The 24,326-nt window shown below is 40.7% G+C and overlaps 1 long non-coding RNA gene across 4 annotated transcripts in view; it reads right to left on the minus strand.

The window, feature by feature from the left end:
* LOC125117228 (uncharacterized) overlaps window positions 1-23,374 on the minus strand; it is a 191,113-nt gene extending 167,739 nt beyond the window's left edge. For all 4 annotated transcript variants that reach the window (XR_007132548.1, XR_007132549.1, XR_007132550.1 and 1 more), the window contains exons 1-3: window positions 23,019-23,374; window positions 22,402-22,522; window positions 20,216-20,353 (exon numbers count right to left, since the gene is read on the minus strand). This is a non-coding gene — a long non-coding RNA (uncharacterized LOC125117228). The remainder of the gene's footprint in view (window positions 1-20,215; window positions 20,354-22,401; window positions 22,523-23,018) is intronic.
* Between the last annotated feature and the right edge of the window lie 952 nt (window positions 23,375-24,326).

Genomic DNA, 24,326 nt, shown 5'->3' on the forward strand with positions numbered 1-24,326 from the left:
GGAAACTAACACATTCACCAAAACTAAAATATCTGACCCTTTCCATAAACATGTTGCTAACTCTTGATATAGAAGGTTGTGCCCTGGAAGAAAATTTGTACAGGGTAACTTACCACAGGCCAACCAACCAGGCAATATTGGGCTTAGAAAGAACATAAAAGCACTTCAAGACAACAGGGCAATTAGAAGAGAGGAAAGTTCTTGCCATACATGCTTGTATTTAACTTACAGTTTGTCTTAATCTCACAAAAATAAAGAATACTAATCATTTACTTCAGTTGTTGATCACACGCTGCTATGTCACATTGCGTGAATTTCAATAATGTTACCTCAACTTAAAAGTTCACCAGGAGTTCCCATTGCAGCAGAGCAAAAATGAATCTGACTAGTATCCATGAGGACGAAGGTTCAATCCCTGGCCTCACTCAGTGGATTAAGGATCCAGCGTTGCCGTGAGCGGTGGTGTAGGTCACAGATGTGGCTTGGATCTGGTATTGCTGTAGCTGTAGTGTAGGTCAGCAACTGCAGCTCTGGTTCAGCCCCTAGCCTGGGAACCTTCATATGTCGTGGGTACAGCCCTAAAAAGGCAAAAAAGAATAAAAAAACTTCACCAAAGCTTCATGGTTCTATTTTCTGTGACCATAACAAGCAGTCCATGTTTTAGTATGGGAGGCCAGTGATCAAGGTGGGGGTTGTGAGGGAGGGGTCAGTTAGCTGCCTCTCACTGAAGGAATGATCCACTATAACTATATACTCAAATCTGGTGCAGTGAGAATACCAGCCCTTCCAGGTTCTAGTTCTTTCATCATCACAATATAGTCTGATAGCAGTACTTTAAAATCTTTACACTCAGAAGCATTTAATAAGTACTTGTTGACTGTTTTACCGGCTATCCGTTTCTATTAACTGGTAATATATATTAAAAAAATTAGCTTTTTTTAGTGATCTTCTATCATATTTGATTACAAAAACTTCCACTGCTGATGCTCTACTGGATATAAAAACAGAGCACAAGGGTAATGAAATGCTTCTTTTTCAATAATCACTTGATTTTTATGTAACTTAAATTTATCCTACTCAAAACTAAATCTGTATTCTCTTGGCCTAATTTTTCAAATAAAGGATGAAATACACCTAGTGAGAGAAAGATGAAACATAACGTATAATTGTAATACAAAAATTACCCCAAGATGATGGTTATGGAAGTCTGGGAACTCTGTGCCCAGGATACCAAACAACTCAAAAGAAAACTCACATTTCAGTTAAGAAGCAAATTATAATTTCCCTTGCACGCCAGAGAACTTCAAAGACTTTGCTGATTCTTACACCAACCACCATGATTTTTCAAGTGGAGTTGAAGGTTCAAATTTGGTTTGATGAGCCCCTTGCTTCATCTTGGCTAGAAAAGTAACAAAACTGCCAACCAGGCAAGTTACACAATGCAAAGCTCCCTTCCAAATGTACTTTAGTAGAGAAACCTGAGTCAGCAAAAGAAGTATCCATTCCTCAATGAAAAGCTAAGACCCTGAGAGAGCCACTTCCAGCTCTTGTCTGGGTACCAGACCCCCAGCTGCTCTTATTCCAGGTACGACTGCCTCATAAAAGAGGCAGGAGGTTTGCCTGATTGAGCTTAAGGGTTTCATGTTTCTGGAGTTAAGAGGCTGATCTTAGAGTTCCTGTGTGTTGCAGTAGAAAGAATCTGACTAGCATCCATGAGGACTCAGGTTTGATCCCTGGCCTCGCTCAGTGTGTTAAGGATCCAGTGTTGCTGTGAGCGATTGTGTAGGTCACAGACCCAGCTCAGACCTGGTGTTGCTGTGGCTGTGGTGTAGGCCGGCAGCTACAGCTCCGATTGGACCCCCAGCCTGGGAACCTCCATATGCCAAGAGTGAGGCCCTAAAATAAAAGGAAAAAAAAAAAAAAAAGGCTGATCTTAAGTTTCATCTGAAAAAGTAAATGACTAAAAAATTACCTTTTTAAAAAAGAAGAGCAAGAAAGAATAACTTTTCATATCAGATATCAAAATTTCTTACAATGTTACAGTAATTACATTGGTATAGAAACAGAAAGATAGTTAAGTAAAACAGAAGAGAGAATCCAGCAACAGACCCATGTTTTTAACAAAACCCATAGTGTATCCTTTTTTTTTTTTAGGGCCGCACCCACAGCATGCGGAAATTTCCAGGCTAAGGGTCAAATCAGAGCTGTGACCGCCAGACTACACCACAGCCACAGCAGCACAAGATCGAGTCATGTCTATAACCTACACCACAGCTCACAGCAACTGCCAGATCCCAGACCCACTGAACAAAGCCAGGGATCGAACCACATCCTCATGGATACTAGTCATTTGTTTCTATTGCGCCACAACAGGAACTCCAGTAGTATATCTTAATGGCAACATTTCAAATCAGTTGTGGTAGAACATAAGAAGGGAAAAAAAAATCAAGTGAGATCCCTTCCTCATACTATGCTTCAAAATAAAATCCAACTCAATTAATAATTATAACATTTTAAAATTATAACGAACATGAAGAAAGTACAGGAGAATATACATGTACAATTAAACCAGCAAAGTCATTCCCAAATAAAATTTTAAAAAGAAAAAGAAAAACAGAAGCCTTAAGGGAAAAAATTGACAGAAACTAAACATTTCTGCAGAACAAAAGACTATATACACTAAGTTAAAAAAAGTTACAGACTGCTGGAAGAAAATATTTGCAACATATAACAGAAAGAGGTTAATTGCTATAATATGTAAATATTAAAAAGCGCCTTCAAATCAATAATAAAAAGAAAAACAATCTAATAAGGTAAAAGAATAAAATGAACAAAAGAAAAATGATCAAAGAATATGAAAAGAGACTGATCTAGCTAATAATTTCTCATCATATTAGGAAAAAATTTAATAATCGGTATTACGTAGTTTTGACAACAGAATAGAGAAATGGGAATTTTTATCACTATTCCTCTAAAAACAAACAATTAAAAGATTTTTGTAGATCAATTCAGCAACATCCATTAATACATTAAGGATCGTAATGACTAATCATAGCATTTGGTGAAACAATATTAATCCTGACAATCCATTCTACAAAAATACTTATAGATGTGGATAAATATATACATGACTATTAATGATATAGTAGAGACTTTTTTTTTTTTTTGTCTTTTTAAGGCCGCACTAGCGGCATATGGAGGTTCCTAAGCAAGGAGTTGAATCAGAGCTGTAGCAGCCAGCCAACACCACAGCCACAGCATCTGGGACCTACACCACAGATCACGGCAACACCAGATCTTTAACCCACTGATCAAGGCCAGGGATCAAACCTGCATCCTCATGGTTACTAGTCAAATTCATTTCTGCTGAGCCATGGCAAAAATTCTGTAGAGAAAAGTTTAAAACAACCAAAACATTCACAAGCAGGGAGAATGAGTAAATACATTTTAATATTTCTACATCAACTATGAAACAACATGACTGTTAAAAAGAATGAGGTTTTTCTATAAGTACTCTTGGGGTTAATTCTTCAAGATAAGACAAAGTTTTAAAAAGAAGTAACAGGGAATTCCCATCATGGCTCAGAGGTTAACGAACCTGACTAGGATCCATGAGGATTCAGGTTCTATCCCTGGTCTCACTCAGTGGGTTAAGGATCCAGCGTTGCTGTGAGCTCTGGTGTAGGTCGAAAATGTGGCTCAGATCTGGTGTTGCTGTGGTGTAGGCTGGCAGCTGTAGCTCCAATTTGACCCCTAGCCTGGGAACCTCCATATGCCGCAGATGCAGTCCTAAAAAGACAAGAGACAAAAAAATAACAATAATAACATAGAACAGATAGACCACAGAGAATAGTTTCCCTCATTTCACTTGTAAAACTCAGGTCCATATCGGTGTGTGAGCATGAAAATGAATAAAGAAGTGGCTCAGTAGATTAAGAACTCAACCAGTGTCCATTGTGGCTCAGTAGATTAAGAACTCAACTAGTGTCCATGAGGAAGCGGGTTCAAGCTCTGGCCTCGCTAAGTGGGTTAAAGAATCCAGTGTTTCCACAAGCTGTGGTGTAGGTCACAGATGCAGCTTGGATTCCGCATCGCTATGGCTGTGGTATAGGCTGGCAGTTGCAGCTTAGATTCGACCCCTAACCTGGGTACTTCCATATGCAGTGGGTGCGGCCCTAGAAAGAAAGGAAGGAAGGAAGGAAGGAAGGGAGGGAGGGAGGGAGGGAGGAAGGGAGGGAGGGAAGTAGAAAAAGCTCAGAAAGATACATCACAACCTGCTAACAGAATATACAGGAATTTTGAAAAGATGAAAAAGTAAAAGGAAATTTTTTTTCACTGAATTTATATTCCCCTAGCCCACTTTTAAAAACGGAAATTAGCACATTTATCTTTTCTCATTAAAAACTTTTATGTAGGAGATCCTGTCGTGGCTCAGTGGAAACAAATCTGACTAGTACCCATGAGGATGTAGGTTTGATCCCAGGACTCACTCAGTAGGTTAAGGATCCAGCATTGCTGTAAGCTGTGGTGTAGGTCACAGATGTGGCTCGGATCCCACATTCTGTGCCTGTGGTGTAGGCCAGTAGCTACAGCTCCAATTCCACCCCTAGCCTGGGAATCTTCATATGCCGTGGGTGCAGCCCTAAAAATACAAAAAAAAAAATCTTTTATGGAGAAAATAGAAGTTAGCAACGTAGAGTATTTTTATTAACAAAGCTCCCACCTAATACAGAACTACTTGGTCACATAATAAAATAGCAGGATTACAAAGTCTGAAAGTCTAGAGCTTTCTTTTGTTACACATTCATTTCTTTTCCCTATTTTTCATACTTATGTAAATAGCTCTAGTTTTTTTAAAGGTCAGACTAATACAGAAGCACCAAAAAAATTTGTAAGAGTAAAATATTGAACTGCGTGGGTCCACTTTTACCCGTTTTTTTCAATGAATATACAGCTGGCTCTGGGTATCTGGCCCCATCCATGGATTTAACCAACCAGGGATCACATACTTTGTTAGGACCCGCAGCTGGCTAACTGCCCAGATAAGGAATCTGTGGATACAGGAGAGAAAACTATGGAACCTAAGCATCCAGGGATTTTGGTATCCTAGGTGGCCCTGGATCCAAACCCAGGTAGATACCAAGGGACAACTGTATATGCAAAGCCAAATTTTAAAGCTGTCCTTCTATGTAGCCATGAAGTAAAAGTCCATAATTTTTCCTTAAAGAATCCAATGACTCCAGAGGGCTAATGACTCCACTGCCAGATGATGCTGTAGGTGTATCCATGCACTGGGCTGGATATAAACCCTGAATCACATGATACTGATGGCTCTGCATAGCAAGAACACAATTTGAAGTCTAATTGCACATGAAGTTCTAAGGTCCTTGCTCTGTAACAGAAGGGGAACTTTTAAATTCAGTTTCCAGCATTTGAGAGCCACTTTTTCCTGCTTATTTCCAGGTGATCTAAGTAAAATCTCTTCACTTTTCCAGTCCTTGGTATCTATCCCATCACTGAAATGATACCAAGGCTTACCTCACAGAGCCTGGACCCAAAGGTAAGCTTATTCTAGAGCTTTTTGGTTTGGTTTTGTTTTCTGCTTTTTAGGGCCACACCTGTCGCATATGGAAATACCCAGGCTAGGGGTCAAATCAGAGCTACAGCTGTCGGCCCACACCACAGCCACAGCAATGCCAGATCCAAGCCGCATCTGTGACCTACCCTACAGTTCACAGCAATGCCGAATCCTTAACCCAGTGAGCAAAGCCAGAGATAGAACCTGCATCCTCATGGATCCTAGTCAGGTTTATTAACTGCTGAGCCATGAAGGGAACTCCCAATTCTAGAACTTTTAACTGCTACAACAGACAGAATGTATGGTGCCTCCTGTGTAATCACATTTTGTAATCATGATGATGATGATAATCATTGTGAGGGTTGTAATTGTTCTAAATTATCTCTTTTTAATACTTTTTTTTAAAATGGAGGAAAAAAAACTGCAAAAATACAATTTGCATATGGATAACAAAATGGAGCCCAAAGAAATCCAGGGCACAATGAAACTAGAACACACCATGCACAAAAATAAACTCAAAATGGCTGAAAGACTTAAATATAAGACAAGACACCATCAAACTCCTGGAAAAGAACATAGGCAAAACATTCTCTGACATCAGCCTTACAAATGTTTTCTCAGGTCAACAGAGAAAAGCAAACAGAAATAAAAGAAAAAATAAACCAGTGGGACCTAATCAAACTGACAAGCTTTTACACAGCAAAGGAAACGAAAAAGAAAACAAAAAGACAACTTACAGAATGGGAGAAAATAGTTTCAAATGATGCAACTGACAAGAGCTTAATCTCGAAAATATACAAACAACTTAAACAACTCAACAGCAAAAAAGCCAACAACCCAATTGAAAATCGGCAAAAGACCTGAAAAGAGATTTCTCTAAAGAAGATATACAGATGAGCAACAGGCACATGAAAAAATGCTCAACATCACTGATTAGTAGAGAAATGTAAATCAAAACTACTACTAAAAAAAAAAAAAAAAAAAAAAGGAGTTCCCCTTGTGGCACAGTGGTTAACGAACCCGACTAGGAACCATGAGGTTGCGGGTTCGGTCCCTGCCCTTGCTCAGTGGGTTAACGATCTGGTGTTGCCGTGAGCTGTGGTGTAGGTTGCAGACGCGGCTCGGATCCCGCGTTGCTGTGGCTCTGGCGTAGGCCGGTGGCTACAGCTCTGATTCAACCCCTAGCCCGGGAACCTCCATATGCCACGGGAGCAGCCCAAGGAAATAGCAAAAAAAAAGACAAAAAACAAACAAACAAAAAAAAAACTACTACTGAGGTACCACCTCGCACCAGTCAGAATGGCCATCATTAATAAGTACACAAATAACAAATGCTGAAGAGGGTGTGGAGAAAAGGGAAACCTACACTGTTGGTGGGAATGTAAATTGGTACAACCACCATGGAGAAGAGTATGGAAGTACCTTAGAAATCTATACACAGAACTACCATATGACCCAGCAATCCCACTCTTGGGCATATGTTCAGACAAAACTTTCCTTAAGAAAGACATATGCACCCACATTTTCATTACAGCACTATTCACAATAGCCAAGACATGGAAACAACCCAAATGTCCACCGACAGATGACTGGATTAGGAAAATGTGGTACATATACACAATGGAATACTACTCAGCCATTAAAAAGAACAAAATAATGCCATTTGCAGCAACATGGATGGAACTAGAGACTCTCAGAAAGAAAAAGACAAATACCATATATCACTTATCTAGAATCTAATATATGGCACAAATGAACCTTTCACAAAAAAGAAAATCATGGACTTGGAGAGTAGACTTGTGGTTGCCAAGGGGGAGGGAGAGGGAGAGGGAATGGGGTGGATTGGGAGCTTGGGGTTAAGAGATGCAAACTATTGCCTTTGGAATGGATTAGCAATGAGATCCTGCTATGTAGCACTGGGAACTATGTCTAGTCACTTATGATGGAGCATGATAATGTGAGAAAAACGAATGTATGCAGTAATGTATGTGTAAAGAATGTATGTGTAACTGGGTCACCATGCTGTATAGTAGAAAAAAAAACTGTACTGGGGAAATAACAATTAAAAATAAATAAATAAAACCTAACTTGGAAAAAAAATAAAAAATAAGAAATTTAAAAAATTTTAGGGAGTTCCCGTCGTGGCGCAGTGGTTAACGAACCCGACTAGGAACCATGAGGTTGCAGGTTCGGTCCCTGCCCTTGCTCAGTGGGTTAATGATCCGGCGTTGCCGTGAGCTGTGGTGTAGGTTGCAGACGCGGCTCGGATCCCACATTGCTGTGGCTCTGGCGTAGGCCGGTGGCTAGAGCTCCGATTCGACCACTAGCCTGGGAACCTCCATATGCCACGGGAGTGGCCCAAAGAAATAGCAAAAAGACAAAAAAAAAAAAAAAAACTTTAAAAAAAGAAATCCAGGGCAGAAGTAAATTATTAGTAGATTGCTGCTAACAAGATTTCTAATTAGCACCCAGGAAAAAAAAAGGAGAGAGAGAAGGAGAGAAAGAAGCTGAAGAAATCTGATTACTTTATATGGAGTTTCTGTGAGAAGGGTGGGATTAAAAAAAAATCTAGTGCAACTTTTTCCAAGTACTGTTTATTCCAACATCTTTCTGCTTGCCTCTGCTAGGTAAGCTTCAGAAGAAATGTCCAAGGAAGGAGGTTTAAACACTGACTTATATTAAACAGCTCTGGCTTGTAGGATATTTGAGGAAATGCACAGATTAAGAAAAGATAGTTATAAAAAAAAAGCAAAATGAGGGGATATAGCAGTTTCTTAATCATGTAAAAAGTCTAAATGCTCATTAAAATAAATATTAATTGTGAAATATAATCCTACCTCCATCATGATAGTTGCTGGCTTGCTGAAAGAAAAAGACAACAACCAATTCTGCTGCACTCTAGCACTTTCTCTGGTCTCTGGTCAGCTTCTCTCAGAATTCCTTCAGGAATTCTGCCCCAAGGGAGAAGTGAAGACATGGGTTCACTCCAAGTCCTCACTTAAAGGAGAGCTCTGCTGATACATATTTGCATATTTCCCTTTTGCTTCCAAATCTATTCAGAGGTTTTCTCTGATTCTCCCTTATTCCAAGAAGAAAAAGAATCCCAGCTTTTATTGAGGACTTACTAAGAGCTAGGTCCCAGGCTAATACATGTATTATCTCAGAATATTCATCTTATCATGTACCTATTTTCATTCAAATCATAACAGAAAACTTCTTACAAACCACACCTTAAAACAACAAAAACAACAATAATATATTATCTTAACCAATACTTAAGATATGAATTTTTATCCTCATCTTACAAAGAAGGAAACTTGGGCTTAGAGAACCTGAATCAACTATGTAAGGTCACAACAGAGCTACCAGGTGTTGGCACCTGAAATTGAACCCCTGTCCTCAAATATGGTAGTCCCGCTGTACCATGGCTGCTTCAGGCCAAGAGTGATTACACCCTCTAAGGACAAGTATTAATTTTAGAGACAGCCAAAAAGCACAGTGAATAAAATTATATTTTGAAAGTTAACTGAATACTTTTTAATGTACCTAAAAGGTGTTAGTATTATTAAACTGAGTGATAAAAATGGGTAAAACAATTTATAGTAATAAAAATTTTCATCATGGGAGTTCCCCAGTGGCTCAGCAAGTTAAGGATCTGGCATTGTCACTGCTGTGGCTCTACACTGCTGTGGCATGGGATAGATTCCTGTCCCCAGGAACTTCCGCATGCTGCAGACACAGCCAAAATATATATAATTTTTTACAAATAAGTACAATTATGAAGTATTAAGATGAAGTTTCTAATGTGGCTTTTGAGGTCTGACTCAAAGAGGATTGTTCCCCAAACTGATCTGAAGATCAACATTTATCTGACGGGTGTTCTGATAAAGTGATCATTTCAAAGGACAGTTGTTTGTTTCTATGCATGCTGATACAATGACAATAGAAATCAATGTTCTCAACTTCATATTTTACCCCTTTCATGCATACATTATTATTATATGTGACATATAATACGTATAATGTAAATATAAACAATACATAATGTACCCTATACATATTTATAGAGTGACATAAACATTTTAATGTTTTATGAAATAGTCTTGAAGCCCCATTAAGGACTTAAAAAGAAACTAAATATAAAAACATTGACAAAAGATAACTAGGTGTTGGCCTGTCTGGTGTCAAATATATATATTTTTTTTACTGTTTTCTGCCACTAAATTGAATGAATCTTTTTACTATATCAGTAAAAAGAGGATAAAGTAAAAATCAAATTATTTTCAAAAAAGTAGTGATGATGTCTAATACATAAAAGTTCTTTTTGATTATTATAGGATACTCTCAAAACACCATGATTAGGATTTCTCATTGTGGTGTAGCGGAAACGAATCTAACTAGTAACCACGAGGTTTCGGGTTTGATCCCTGGCCTCGCTCAGTGGGTTAAGGATCCAGCGTTGCCATGAGCTGTGGCATAGGTCACAGACTTGTCTCAGAGCCTGTGTTGCTGTGATTGTGTTGAAGGCCAGGAGCTGTAGCTCCGATTGGACCCCTAGCCTGGGAACCTCCATATGCTGCAGGTGCTGCCCTAAAAAGCAAACAAAACAAAACAAAACCCCACCATTATAATAACATGGATTTTGTAAGGTCAAAAGTTGTAGATATTTTTTGCCATCTAGTGAAAAGAATATAAAACAAATGTAGGAAAAGTTACTACCTGTTTTAGTCAATTAATGTACACTATGTAGTTTAAATTCACTGAAAGTACTTAGAATGTTTAAAGTACAGCGGGCCACAGCAGATTCACCTCCTAGAATAATGACAATAAAAACAAATAAAGAAATAAATAGGACCTAATTAAACTTAAAAGTTTCTGCACAGCAAAGGAAACCCTAAACAAAACGAAAAGACAACCCACAGAATGGGGGAAAATCTTTGCAAATTAAGCAACTGACAAGAGATTATAAACCCCTCCTGTAGCTCAAATCCAAAAAAACAAACAACCCCATCAAAAAATGGGCAGAAGATCTAAACAGACAATTCTCTAAAGAAGACATACAGATAGCCAAAAAACACATGAAAAGATGTTCAACATCACTCGTCATTAGAGAAATACAAATCAAAACCATCATGAGGTACCATCTTACACCAGCCAGAATGGCCATCATCAAAAAGTCTACAAACAATAAGTGCTGGAGAGGGTGTGGAGAAAAAGGAACCCTCTTGCACTGTTGGTGGGATTGTAAATTGGTGCAACCACTGTGGAAAACAGTATGGAGATTCCTCAGAAAACTAAACATAGAACTACCATTTGACCCAGCAATCCCACTCCTGGGCATCTATCCAGAGAAAACCATGACTCGACAAAACACACATAGTCCAATGTTCATTGCAGCACTATATGCAATAGGCCAAGACATGGAAACAACCTAAATGTCCATCGACAGAGGAGTGGATCAAGAAGATGTGGTCCATATACACAGTGGAATATTACTCAGCCATAAAAAGGAAAGAAATAATGGCATTTGCAGCAACATGGATGGACTTAGCAATTATCATGCTAAGTGTAGTCAGACAGTGAGATACCAATGTCATATGCTATCGCTTATATGAGGAATCTAAATCTGGTTGGGGGGGTGTGAGGGATGGGCTGGGGGTTTGGGATGGAAATACTATAAAACTGGGTTATGATGATCACTGTACAACTGTAAATATAATAAAATTCATTGAGTTAAAAAAAAAGTATGGGGGGGGGGACAGGGAGATCTGGCCAAGGAAATTAAGTGTTAGTGTGAGAAAATGAAATGGTAAGGATATGAAAAAATATTTTCATCAAGAAGGAAAAACTGGGGGGTTCACATTGTGGCTCAGTGGTTAACGAATCTGACTAGGAACCATGAGGTTGCAGGTTCGATCCCTGGCCTCAGTGAGTTAAGGATCCAGCACTGCCATGAGCTGTGGTGTAAGTCACAGACACAGCTTGGATCCCGTGTTGCTGTCGCTCTGGCCTAGGCCACAGCTACAGCTTCAACTGGACGCCTAGCCTGGGAACCTCGATATGCTGCAGGTGGGGCCCTAGAAGATACAAAAAAAAAAAGAAGGAAAAACTAGGATGGGGGGCTGGATTGGCAGTTTGGGATTAGCAGATGCAAATTATTACATACAGGATGGATAAACAAGGTTCTACTGTGTAGCACAGGGAACTATATTCAATATCCCAAGATAAACCACAATGAAAATAAATATAAAAAAGAATATGTAGGGAGTTTCCATTGTGGCTCAGTGGTAACAAACCCAACTAGTATCCATGAGGATGGGGGTTTAACCCTGGGCCCTGCTCAGTGGGTTAAAGGATCCAGCATTGCTGTGGCTGTGATGTAGATTAGCAGCTGTAGCTCTGATTTCATGATTTCAACCCCTAGCCTGGGAACTTTCATATGCCACAGGTGCAGCCCTAAAAAAGAAAAATAATAATAATATATATATAAAACTGAATCACTTTGCTGTACAGCAGAAATTAACAAAACATTGTAAATAACTTTTACTTCAATAAAGTAAATTTTAAAAGTTAAAATAAAAGGAAAACCTGGTCTTATCTACATAACCACAAAGAAATGTCTGATTTACCAATTGCTGTTTTCTCTTCTCTTCCTCTTAAGGGAACATTTTGCCTCTTCTGGTGCAGTTTTTGCTATGGTTGTGAAACAGGAGGGAAGCTGGCAGGACGCAACCCTCAAAGAATGATGGAACCATGGAGGAGGATACAACTGATCAGAACCAGCTAGATCCAAGATGGCGGCAGATTCAGCTTCCTGTGGTCCTCAAGCCTCATTATAACACTAAAGCATGCTAAGTGACATGCCCACAGGCGAAATGACGGTTCCTAGGCTAACCATAAAAGGCAAAAAAGTAGGTGGTGGACCAATTCCTGGAAATCCCCACCCCTTCTCCAAAATAATTGGAATGATTCTCCCACTCATGAGCCTATGAAATAACCCAGTCCATAAAAACTAACTACCCCACATTTGGGGCCAGAGAACTGCCTTTTTGTTGTTGTTGTTGTTTTGCTTTTAAGGGCTGCACCTGTGCGTATGGAAGTTCCCAGGCTAGGGGTTGGTCAGAGCTACAGCTGCCGGCCAATACCACAGGCATTGCAATGCAGGATCTGAGCTGAGTCTGTGACCTACACCACAGTTCATGGCAATGCCAGATCCTTAACCCACTGAGCAAGGCCAGGGATTGAACCTGCGTCCCCATGGATACTAGTCAGCTTCATTACCGCTGAGCTACAATGGGCATTCCAAGAGCTGCCTTTTGAGATGTGTTTTGTCTATGAAATGTGTATCTCTCTAAATAAATCCAATTACCTCTCATGTTGTCTCTCACTGAATTCTTTCTGTGCTGAGACATAAAGAACCTAAGCTTCATTAAGTCCTGACACCAAGTGTGTGATTTTAATTAAAAGGCACTGGTTGCAGGTCCCAATCTGAGTTCTGGCTAAGTTCAATTCCCACCTTAGTTGTGTGGTTTCAACTGAGTCAAACATACTGGAAAAATACATGAGAATTTCAAAATCAAGGCTCTCTCCTGGGCCAAAAGGGAGATTAGTCCATCATGCCCTTTAAACCTGCTCCTTTTTCACCCCTAAGAAGAGAAGCTAGTGGAGAACTGGCTTCCTAAATTGTTTTAAATTATGACATATCTTGGAGTTCCTATTGTGGCACAGCAGAAATGAATCTGACTAGGAACCATGAGGTTTGTGGGTTCCATCCCTGGCCTCATTCAGTGGGTTAAGGATCCAGAGTTGCTGTGAGCCCTGATGTAGATCGCAGAGGCAGCTCAGATCTGGCGTTGCTGTGACTGTGGTGTAGGCCGGCAGCTGTAGCTCCGATTAGACCCCTAGCCTGGGAATCTCCATATGCCGTGTGTACGGCCCTAAAAAAACAAAAAGACAGAAAAATTTTTAAAAAAAAGCATATTTAGGAGTTCTCATCGTGGCTCAGTGGTAACAAGCCTGAATAGTATCCATGAGGATTTGGGTTCAATCCCTGGCCCTGCTAAATTGGTTAAGGATCTGGCATTGCTGTAGCTGTGGTGTAGTCTGTCAGCTGCAGCTCCGATTCAACCCTCTAGCCTGGGAAATTCCATATGCCACAGGTGTGGCCCTAAAAAAGACAATAAATTTAAAGTTTTTTGTTTTTTTTTTTAAAAAAAAGAAGATTTAATAGAGCTATGCTAAAACTTGTAATATTGCTAGTTCTTTGCCAGGAAATGGATGAAAAAAAATTATAGGGAAGAGTTTAATAAAATGTCACTGTGACCCAAACCACTCCTCTGCCTGGAGATTATGGGACAGATTATAAAGAAATTTTGGGAGTCAGCCAGGGAGGGTTAGACTCCAGGTAACCAAAAGTAAGGTGGTTTTTTTTGTTTGGTTGGTTTTTTTTGGTTTGTTTTCTGCTTTTTGTTTTTGCCTTTTTAGGGCCACACCCACAGCATATGGAGATTCCCAGGCTAGGGGTCGAATGGGAGCTACAGATGCCGGCCTACACCCCAGCCACACCAGTGCTAGATCTGAGCCACATCTGCGACCTACACCACAGCTCATGGCAAAGCTGGATCCTGATTGAGAGACCAGGGATCAAACCTGAAACCTCATGGTTCCTAGTTGGATACGTTTCTGCTGCGCTACATTGGGAACTCCTGAAAGTGAGGTTTTGATGAAGGGAGTTCCAGGGGAGAAATCTGTGGCCTTAATGCCTGGAGAGGAGAGGAACTACCTAGGAGGTAACTCAGGCAGAACACATCAAAAAGCTCTACTTCAGTTTTAGCACTGGTTAGGAAAATACCGGAGATGTTTGAAAGTTTAAAAATGAACATAACTTGACAAAGATAATCCATGGGGTGTTCTGAGCTGTAGTAAATCAAACAATGAGAATTCCATTACTTTCCTTGCAACTGAATTATTTTTATATTTCGTAAAATCGAACTAACAGTCATTTTAAAGAGAGGAAAAGGGAGTTCCCGGCGTGGCGCAGCGGAAATGAATCCAACTAGGAACCATGGGGTTGCGGGTTTGATCCCTGGCCTTGCTCAGGGATCCGGTGTTGCCTAGAGCTGTGGTGTAGGTCGCAGAGGTGGCTCCGATTCAACCCCTAGTCTGGGAAACTCCATATGCCGTGGGTGCAGCCCTGAAAAGACAAAAGACAAAAAAAAAAAAAGAGAGAGAGAGAGAGGAAAGGCAACATAAGGAAAAATGTGTCTTAGATATAAAAAGAAGACAGTGGAGATGCAAAGAGAAGTTTGTGGGCTCACCAAACAAGCCAAAGCTTTAGGCTTTGTTTTAGTTTTTTCATTTATTTTTCATTTTAGTTTTTAATTCTAAATGGTAGTAGAGGAGTTCCCCTGGTGGCTCAGTGGTTAACGAATCCGACTAGGAACCATGAAGTTGCCGGTTTGATCCCTGGCCTCGTTCAGTGGGTTAAGGAGATGGTGTTGCCATGAGCTGTGGTGTAGGTCGCAGTTGAGGCTTGGATCCCACGTTGCTGTGGCTCTGGTGTAGGCCAGCAGCTACAGCTCCAATTAGACCGATAGCCTGGGAACCTCCGTATGCCGCAGGAGTGGCCCTAGAAAAGGCAAAAAGACATACATACATACATGCATACATACATACATACATACATATATAAATAAGTGGTAGTAGAGAGTTTAGCCATACTGAATCCTAAGGAGGTCTTATATGTAGTTCTATTCTTAGCCTGGAAAGTGAGGGAGAGGAATGAGTCAAAAATGTCTCCAAGAAAGCTTTTCGGAATGTGATGTTGGTTTGGGTGGGAAAATGATAACCTGAGTTTGAGGGAGAGGGGAGAAACCAATATACAGAAATGCTCAGATCAGTAAGGAGGCAGCAGAAAAATAGAGATGTGGAATTTGGGCTAGCAATTAGGATGGGAAATTATGATGTTAGTGTCATCACCAGCACTGAGGCAGTATTTGAAGCAATGAGAATAAAACTCAATGTCAATTAGTAACATGCCATGACTCTTTTTACTATCAAAGTAGAATGGAAGTGGGAAAAAAAAATGCTAAACAAGGCAAGATGGTGCGGTAAGAAAGTTCCTGCTTGTTCCAGCTGACCACGAGATACTGGCTGCTCCAAGAACCTAGAGTTAGGACTTCAAGCAAATTACTTAACTCTCTTATAATTGGGAATTAACTTAATTGATGTCAATTTATTGTGGGCACTAAATGAAATAACATGTATGAAACTGCTTTAAATTTTAAAACCTACAACTGAAATGTAAATCACATTCCAACTGCAGACTTAATGGAAGAATGCCCGATTGTTATCACCCCTACATTCTCTGTTATGATTCTCTTTCTTCCCAGGAATGCTTACAGCCTTCCTACAGTGGTGCTGCAAAGGTCTGCACCTTCTCATCTCTGCTCTGACCTCCCAGCCACATATCTTGATTTCATTCCCAAACATAACTTCCTCTCTCTAGTTCAACACCCTATTTTACCGACACCTCAATGGCTTCACTCTGCCCTTGGCAAGACTCACACTTTGCCTCCAGAAAAGATAGAAGTGAGGTCCGGGTGCAACCTAACCATGTTATCGAGTTACAACCAATATCTAATTTGTGATAACTAATGCAGTTAGTTCCTGGATAAAGTTACTAAAGATGTTTCCAGGTTCAAGAAGCTGATCTGTCAGATTCTGAGAGAGAGAGGGAGAGAGAGAGTGAGAGAGAGGGAGAGAGAGATTGAGAGAGAGAGAGAGAGAGAGTGTGTGTGTGTGTGTGTGTGTGTTTGAATGCTAATTCTCATTTTATAGATGTGGCACTAAATACTTCTCTCACAGTGCATAGATAAAGCTGAATATCCTTTCGTTAATTTTTAGTGTCTTTGGGGCATTTTTGTAACCTCCAGAAGAACTGGAAATACCCCATAAAATTCTTACCCTAAGACAGCATGGTATCCAGGGAAACAGTGCAACAAGCTTTGGAACCACCAACAGCAGGATTCAGAACCCAACCCAGCCCAGACCACTTAACAAGCAGCAAAAACTTGAGCATGTTATGTAACCTCTGTAGGACTTGATTTGTGAAAACAAAAGAAGTAATGGTTCCTCCCACTGTGGCTCAGCAGTAACAAATCTGACTAGTATCCATGAGGATGTGGGTTCGATCCCTGGCCTTGCTTAGTGGGTTAAGGATCTGGCGTTGCCATGAGCTGTGGTGTAGGTTGAAGATGCAGCTCTGATCCTGTGTTGCTGTGGCTGTGGCTGTGGCATAGGTCGGCAACTGCAGCTCCAATTCGACCCCTAGCCTGGGAACCTCCATATGCCACATGGGTGGCTCTAAAAAGCAAATTACGGAGTTCCCATCGTGGCGCAGTGGTTAACGAATCCGACTAGGAACCATGAGGTTGCGGGTTTGATCCCTGGCCTTGCTCAGTGGGTTAAGGATCTGGCGTTGCCGTGAGCTGTGGTGTAGGTCGCAGACACGGCTCGGATCCCACGTTGCTGTGGCTCTGGCATAGGCTGGCAGCTACAGCTCCGATTAGACCCCTAGCCTGGGAAACTCCATATGCCACGGGAGCGGCCCAAGAAATGGCAAAAAGACAAAATAAATAAATAAATAAATAAAATAAAAATAAAAAGCAAATTACTGTGGGGATTCAATAAGCTATCGCAGGCAAAGCACAATCACCCAGTGCCTGGTATAAAGTAGGTGCTTAATAAACATGGGTTGAGAAAACAAATGTCATCCTTCCCAATCATTCCATCAGAAAGCCTATCAGACTTGGGGAGTCTTACTGAGGTCTGGTTTAGCAAGCTTAGTAAAAACTTGTCCATTTATTGATTGCAACAAGTGATTTCCAAAGATCAACATCTTTTTTAAAAAACTACATTATCATACAACCACTATGGAAAACAGTATGAAGTTTCCTCAGAAAACTGAATATAGAACTACCATATAATTCAGTAATCGAATCCCACTCCTGGGCATATATCCTGACAAAACTTTTATTCAAAAAGATACATGCAGGGGAGTTCCCGTCGTGGCGCAGTGGTCAACGAATCCAACTAGGAACCATGAGGTTGCGGGTTCGGTCCCTGCCCTTGCTCAGTGGGTTAACGATCCGGCGTTGCCATGAGCTGTGGCGTAGGTCGCAGACATGGCTCGGATCCCGCGTTGCTGTGGCTCTGGCGTAGGCCAGTGGCTACAGCTCCGATTCAACCCCTAGCCTGGGAATCTCCATATGCCGTGGGAGCAGCCCAAGAAATAGCAAAAAAAGACAAAAAAAAAAGATACATGCACCCCTAAATTCACTGCAGCACTATTCACAATAGCTAAGACACGGAGAAAACCTAAATGTCCATCAACAGAGGAGTAGATTAAGAAGATGTGGTACATTTCACAGTGGAATACTACTTGGCCACAAAAAAGAACAAAATAATGCCACTTGCAGTAACATGGATGGATGCAACCAGCAAATCTCATACTAAGTGAAGTAAGTCAGAAACAGAAAGACAAATACTCTATGATAGCGTTTATATGTGGATTCTAAAATATGGCACAAATGAACCTGTCTCCAAAATAGAAACAGACTCACAGGCAGAGAATAGACTTGTGGTTGCTAAGGGGGAGGGGGAGGGAGTGGAATGGACTGGGAATTTGGGGTTAATAGATGCAAACTATTACATTTAGAATGGATAAGCAATGAAGTCCTGCTGTACAGCACAGGGAACTATATCCAATCACTGTGATAGAACATGATGGAAGATAATGTGAGAAGAAGAGTGTGTATGTATGACTAGATCATTTTGTTGTATAGCAGAAATTGACAGAATATTGTAAATCAATTAAAATAAAATATTTTTTCTTAAAAAATAAAAACTACATTACCATTTGGAATAAAGATAAATGTTCAATATATTTATACTTTAATTTCTAGAGCCATAGAATAGTTCAAGTATCTCCTTCTGGCCAGGGATTTAATCTACTTTTTAATACCAGAAAGTATTTATGACTTCAAAATAACAATGGAAAATTAACCTTTGCATGCTTCCTATGCTATCATGCTGAAAAGTTAACTTTCTTTTTTCCACTCTCACTTCTGGCTGACCCATTAATTAGATAACTCTCTAAGACTAGGAAACCGATTCTTTTAATGTAATCTTTGATTGCTTTTCTTTATTTACTTGCCTGTTACCTCTGGAAACAAAGATGGGAAGGGAATTATCTCCCTCTCCCAACTCAGCTCTTTCAAAAGCTGATATGGGAAGTTTTCAGCCTGTCCCTTGGAGGGTTAAATACTGCAAATTCTAGGAAATGCTATGTAGATAAGCTTTGATTCAAAATTTCTTTAGAAAATTTTTTTGTTTTGTTTTTCCTTGCACTTTTTTTTCATCTTTCTCTGATTTACAATATATCTTACTCTTTGGTAATCTTTTCCAATATAAAAAACTCTTGCTAAGCCAATCAATATGCCTGAAGAGCAGTGATTAAAAATATACTCAAGCTTTTAGTGGTTTTTGTGGTAATCAGCTAAGTATCTGGAGGGGGTCTAAAGTTTCAGAAACTTCATTCCTATTGTAGGTGTGTTAGTCCTAGAATCTTCAGATCAGATAATCAGTGACTTTGAGGTTTCCTAACTGTGAAAGAATCTGAGTACTACTGGAGAGTTAATAAAGAACACTAAAGCAAAGTTTAAAGTTTCAGTACATGGTACCAATTTAAAAAGTTAATAAAGCTCCTACTATAAACAAAATATGGGACCCCACTTGCTATTAGGACCATTTGAGATCTTATTAGATTCCTAAAATCAGATAGCCTTCAACAGACAATGGGCAACACAATAGTTGAATTTCATTTTCCAAACCTTGCTGAACATCAATTTCTATAAAATGGGCATAATAATACTGGTCCATGGGTTTGCTGGAAGGGTGAAACACAAGCCTAGCACAGGCTCACATGTCTTCCAAGAGGTTCTCTTCCCTTCCTCATTCTGTTTATCCATATCTGTACAAAATCATAGAGGATTAACTAAAATGGAGTTTTATACAAGCAAAGCCATTTTAATCTAAATATTTTTTGCACATATTGACTGTATAGGTATAATACAAATTGGGTATAAGTTGGGAAGCTGAATAGATGGTAACCTTAACAAAGATTGTAATAGATACAGCTATTCAGTTAAAAGTTTATATGAGAGAAAAACTTTGATATGCTGATTAGGCATCACTGGAATTTAGCAATCTCAAATGGGCATTCATCATTGCTCTAAAATCTTACAAGGCCCAGGAGTTTCCTTTGTGGCTCAGTGGTTAATGAACCCGACCAGTATCCATGAGGATGAGGGTTCAATCCCTGGCCTTGCTCAGTGGGTTAAGGATCTGGCGTTGCCGTGAGCTGTGGTATAGGCTGCAGACGAGGCTCAGCCAAGTTGCTGTGGCTGTGTTGTAGGTTACAGCTCAGATCTGACCCCTAGCCTGGGAACTTCCATATGCCATGGGTGTGGCCATAAAAAGACAATAAAAAGAAAAGAAAAGAAAGGAGAAGAGAAAAGAAAATCTTACTAGGCCCCAAAGGTCTCAGTCCCCTGCATCCCAATCATTATTCCTCACCTTCTATGACATAATCAAACTCCAATTCTCCCATCTCTTCCTCACCCTTAGCTGATGAATTTCAAAGGCAGATTGAAAGCATCAGAAGGGAGCTGTCTCGTCTTCCAACCAGTAAATCTTGGCCATCTTCTTCTTCCTCTGTTACAGGAAAGTAGACTCTGCTTTAAACTTGGCAATGTGCCCTCCCTCGCCATCCCCTCCTTCATTCTTAGGGGCCTCTTTTCCTTCTCTCTCTTATAGCTATAACATTTTCCCTGCTACTGGATTAATTTCCAGAGCAGCCAACTTTGCTCTACTATTTTGCATCCAAGACAACACAAACCCAAACAAAAAAACACTACACCATCCCTTTCTATCTACTGCCCTGTCTCTCTACACTCTCTGGACCCAGTCAAACTTCATAAAGAAGGGACTATTTATGCTGCCATCTTCTTTACCTCCCATTTACTCAACACACTAAATCTGGATTCCACTTTCAACACAGGAAAAAAATGGCTCTAGACTCTGTATCTAGTAACTTCTGTATTCAGTATACAGAATGCTGTTCTGTAACTAGCAACAGTCAATGGAAAGTTTTCTGTCTTTATTTTGTTTGACTTCTCAACAGCATTTGACCAAACTAAACACTCCTTGAGACATTGTCTTCATTGATTTTCCAGACACCACACTCTCTCCTTGGGGATTCCTTCTCAGTCTTTTCGCTTCTTAGGGCTGCACTGAGCCGCATCTGCGACCTACACCACAGCTCATGGCAACACCGGATCCTTAACCCACTGAGCAAGGCCGGGGATCAAACCTGCGTCCTCTGGATGCTAGTCAGATTCGTTTCCACTGAGCCACAACGGGGAACTCTTCCTTCTCAGTCTTCCTTGCCAGACAACCTCCTTTTCTACCCAACCTCTTTCTTTTTTTCTCTTCATTTATTTTTATTTTACTTTATTACTTTATGTTATTATTCTTGGCTTTATTAAGGTATAGTGGACAAATATCTACCCAGTCTCTTAAGGTGAAATGTATTTAGGGTGTGGTCCTGCACTCTCTTTGTCTACTCTGGCTTCAGAAAATATGTACATATGCAATGATCACATCTATATTTACAGTCCAAACTAGTCTTTGAGCTCTTTTGCAAATTTAGCTTTCCCACTAGGATATTTTATAGACACCTCAAAATATAGCCAAACCAATCTCTAGAACTTTCTCCCAAACCCATTTGAACTCTTCTCCCTTTAGGGGTTTCGCTCTATCTGAACACAAACTCTCCAACCTCTTCCCCTGGCTCTGGCCTACTCAACCTTTAGGTTTCCTCTTAGATGTCACTCCTTTGAAAAGGCATTCTTAAACAATCTGAACTAAATTAGAATATCTTATAGCACCCTTTAGATCAATTGTAAGCTGATCTTTTACAATTACTTATCTATTTGTGATCTTTGTGTTCAATTCTGACTTCTCCTTCTCTTGCCAGAAGTACCTTATCACCTCCCTCACCTCTTCAAATCTGCTCAGTTTATCTTCTCAGTGAGGCCTCCCCTGACCTCCTATATAGAATTTCAACCTTGCACTCACAACCCCCTTACTTCCTCTAGCCCCAGCCCCAACTCAACACTTACATACTTCTAGTACTCCATAGAATTTGCTTATTTCCATAGAATTTAGGTTTATTAAATTGTATTTTTCTCCCCATTCTAGAATGTAAGCCTCATAAAGATTTTCTTATCTCTTTTGTTCACTGATATGTTCCAAACACCTAGCACGTGATAGGAAGTGGATAAATATCTTTTGAATGAATGAGGGGCTGTGTCTGTTCTGCTCCACACTATATTCAATTTCTGAGGAATTAAAGTTCAGATAATATAAAATCCAAGATGAAAAGTGGAGCACAGGGCCATAAACACAGTGGAATCTTATCTTTTGTGAATGAATACATGGTAAATGAATGCTTTCAGATGAAAAAGGCAATCTAAATAGTGGCTCTCGTCTTTATTTTTTTATCATTTTTTTAAGCACACAGTTAATCCCGTTCTTTGTTCTCTTTCTTCATATTCTAAGAAGTTTTAAGAGATAATGTGAAGTGGGAGCTACAGGAGAGGACAGACATGTTCATGCTTATTGCTGGTGGCAGCTGATGTCCAGCCTCTTCCTGGTACTTAGCAGAAGCTGAATAAACACTTCAGGAATGAATAACCAACCTGTCCAGTGAATCTGTGCCATTAAGGGACGGTTAGACAGCACCAAGCAGCAGTAGAAGTTGGAGACTTGGAATCTACCATCTGACAAAATCTGGAAGCTTCCATGGGCCTGTTTCTTCATCTGGCAAGAGAGGAGATGAAACCAGATGATCCACTTCACCTAAAGCAGATAATCTATTACACTGTAAACTCCTCAAGGACAGGGACTGTATCTCTCATTCACTGATGTGAAAACAAGGCCATCAGTATGTCTTGCATACAGCAGGCCCTCAAGAATTTGTGAAAATCTCCCTAAAAATTCCTTCTATCGGCTAACATTTTAAAGAAAAGATAACTTGGAGGTATCCTAAATAAATCGTCCTTTTTCCAGAGAAAACATATACAAATTGTCATCATCTTGGAAATATCCTAGTGCATGGGGAAGAGTGCAAATAAAGAATAAATGCCTGTTTCCTCCTGGTGAGTTGGTTTATAGGCATTACCAGTTCTACATTTTCACTATGACCACTGGGCTCTTTAATCATATTCATATAAGTAATCATATTTCTATACTTAGAGCTTTATTTGAAACCTTTAGCTCTGGAAAACGCTGAACTCCTGAGGAACTATGTACTTACACCGTACAACTTCCTACTGGTTCCAGTCTTGTTTGGCGGTCCTTCCCAGCCATTATGTAGTTTCGGGGGCAGAACGACCTCTTCCCATTTCCCAGCCCCTTCCTTCCTCACCCATTCTCCGCCTTCATCCCCTCCTGCATTCGCAGCTTTCTCCTGGCTGGCCGGACGCTGGGAGAGGTTGGCACAAAGCTCAGCGCCCCCCCGGCAGCGTCCCGCAAACCGCCTCCCCCTGCCAGTTACCGGGGAGTGTCGGGTTCCCAACCTACGCTAGAAATGCGCTCTTATCGAAAGAAAAAGATCTTTTCTACCCCAAACTACGGACCGCTCGTGGGGAGTGAAATCTATGTGTTTACACTTGTTTTCTATCCCCGGAGCTGCGGAGAGAATTGATTGGCTCCCTCGCGCCCGCGACGCTTGGGGTCCCCCCCCCACGCCCCGCCTGGACCCCGCCCCCTTGCGCGGCCATCTGCTTGGTTGTCTGTCTCCAGTCTCTCGCTCAGCATCCCTTTGGCTTCCCTGCAACTCCCCCGCCGGCTCCGCCCCTTCCCCCTCCCCCCGCTCGGGGCTCCGAATCTTCCCCGGCCGTTGCCAAGGAGACAAGCCGATACGAGGCAAATAGGCATTAGAGAAAGAAAAGGGGGGAAAGCTACAAGGCAGCCTGGTAACAAAGAAGCAATAAAAGCAGCCCCCAAATGGAGGGCTAAGAACACGTCTGGAGAAAATTTGAAAACGAGCTACCAGTCACCCCAAATTTAACCGGGAGGGGGATGTAGACGAAGGGACTTGGTTCACTTTTGGGGAGCGGGGGCGGTAATCAACAGCCTAAAAGTCTTCTGAGAATCGCCTGGATGGTAGGTTTGGGTCAGCCCAGTTGGCTTTTCAAGTTGGAACTCCGCTAATACAAGGGATTCGCATCCAACGCGGCGACTGGGGTCTTGGGCCAGGCCAGCGGGCTCCCTTAAGGGTGATAACACGTTTGGCAAGATACACTTTTACGGAAACACCTTAACATCAGTTCTGGGGGATATGACTTCATGATTGAATGATGCATCTGAATAAGTGGACAGTGAGAAGACGAGGCTTCATGAAAAGATATGCAGCTTGATTTTCAAAGCAATAGTTGAACAAAGAGTTATTGGCTTGAACTAACCGTCTTTTTCACTCAGAGTGTGACCCATTTCCCTACAATGAGCTGAAAAATAAAACTGTTTTAGAATTCAGAGCCAGCACCAGGAGAAATGAACCACTACTTCGACTGCTTCTCACCTCCATAAGCAGAAGATAATTCATTTCAGGATCACTAAAGGT

Source organism: Phacochoerus africanus, chromosome 2 (assembly GCF_016906955.1).
Source record: "Phacochoerus africanus isolate WHEZ1 chromosome 2, ROS_Pafr_v1, whole genome shotgun sequence".
Taxonomy (NCBI): domain Eukaryota; kingdom Metazoa; phylum Chordata; class Mammalia; order Artiodactyla; family Suidae; genus Phacochoerus; species Phacochoerus africanus.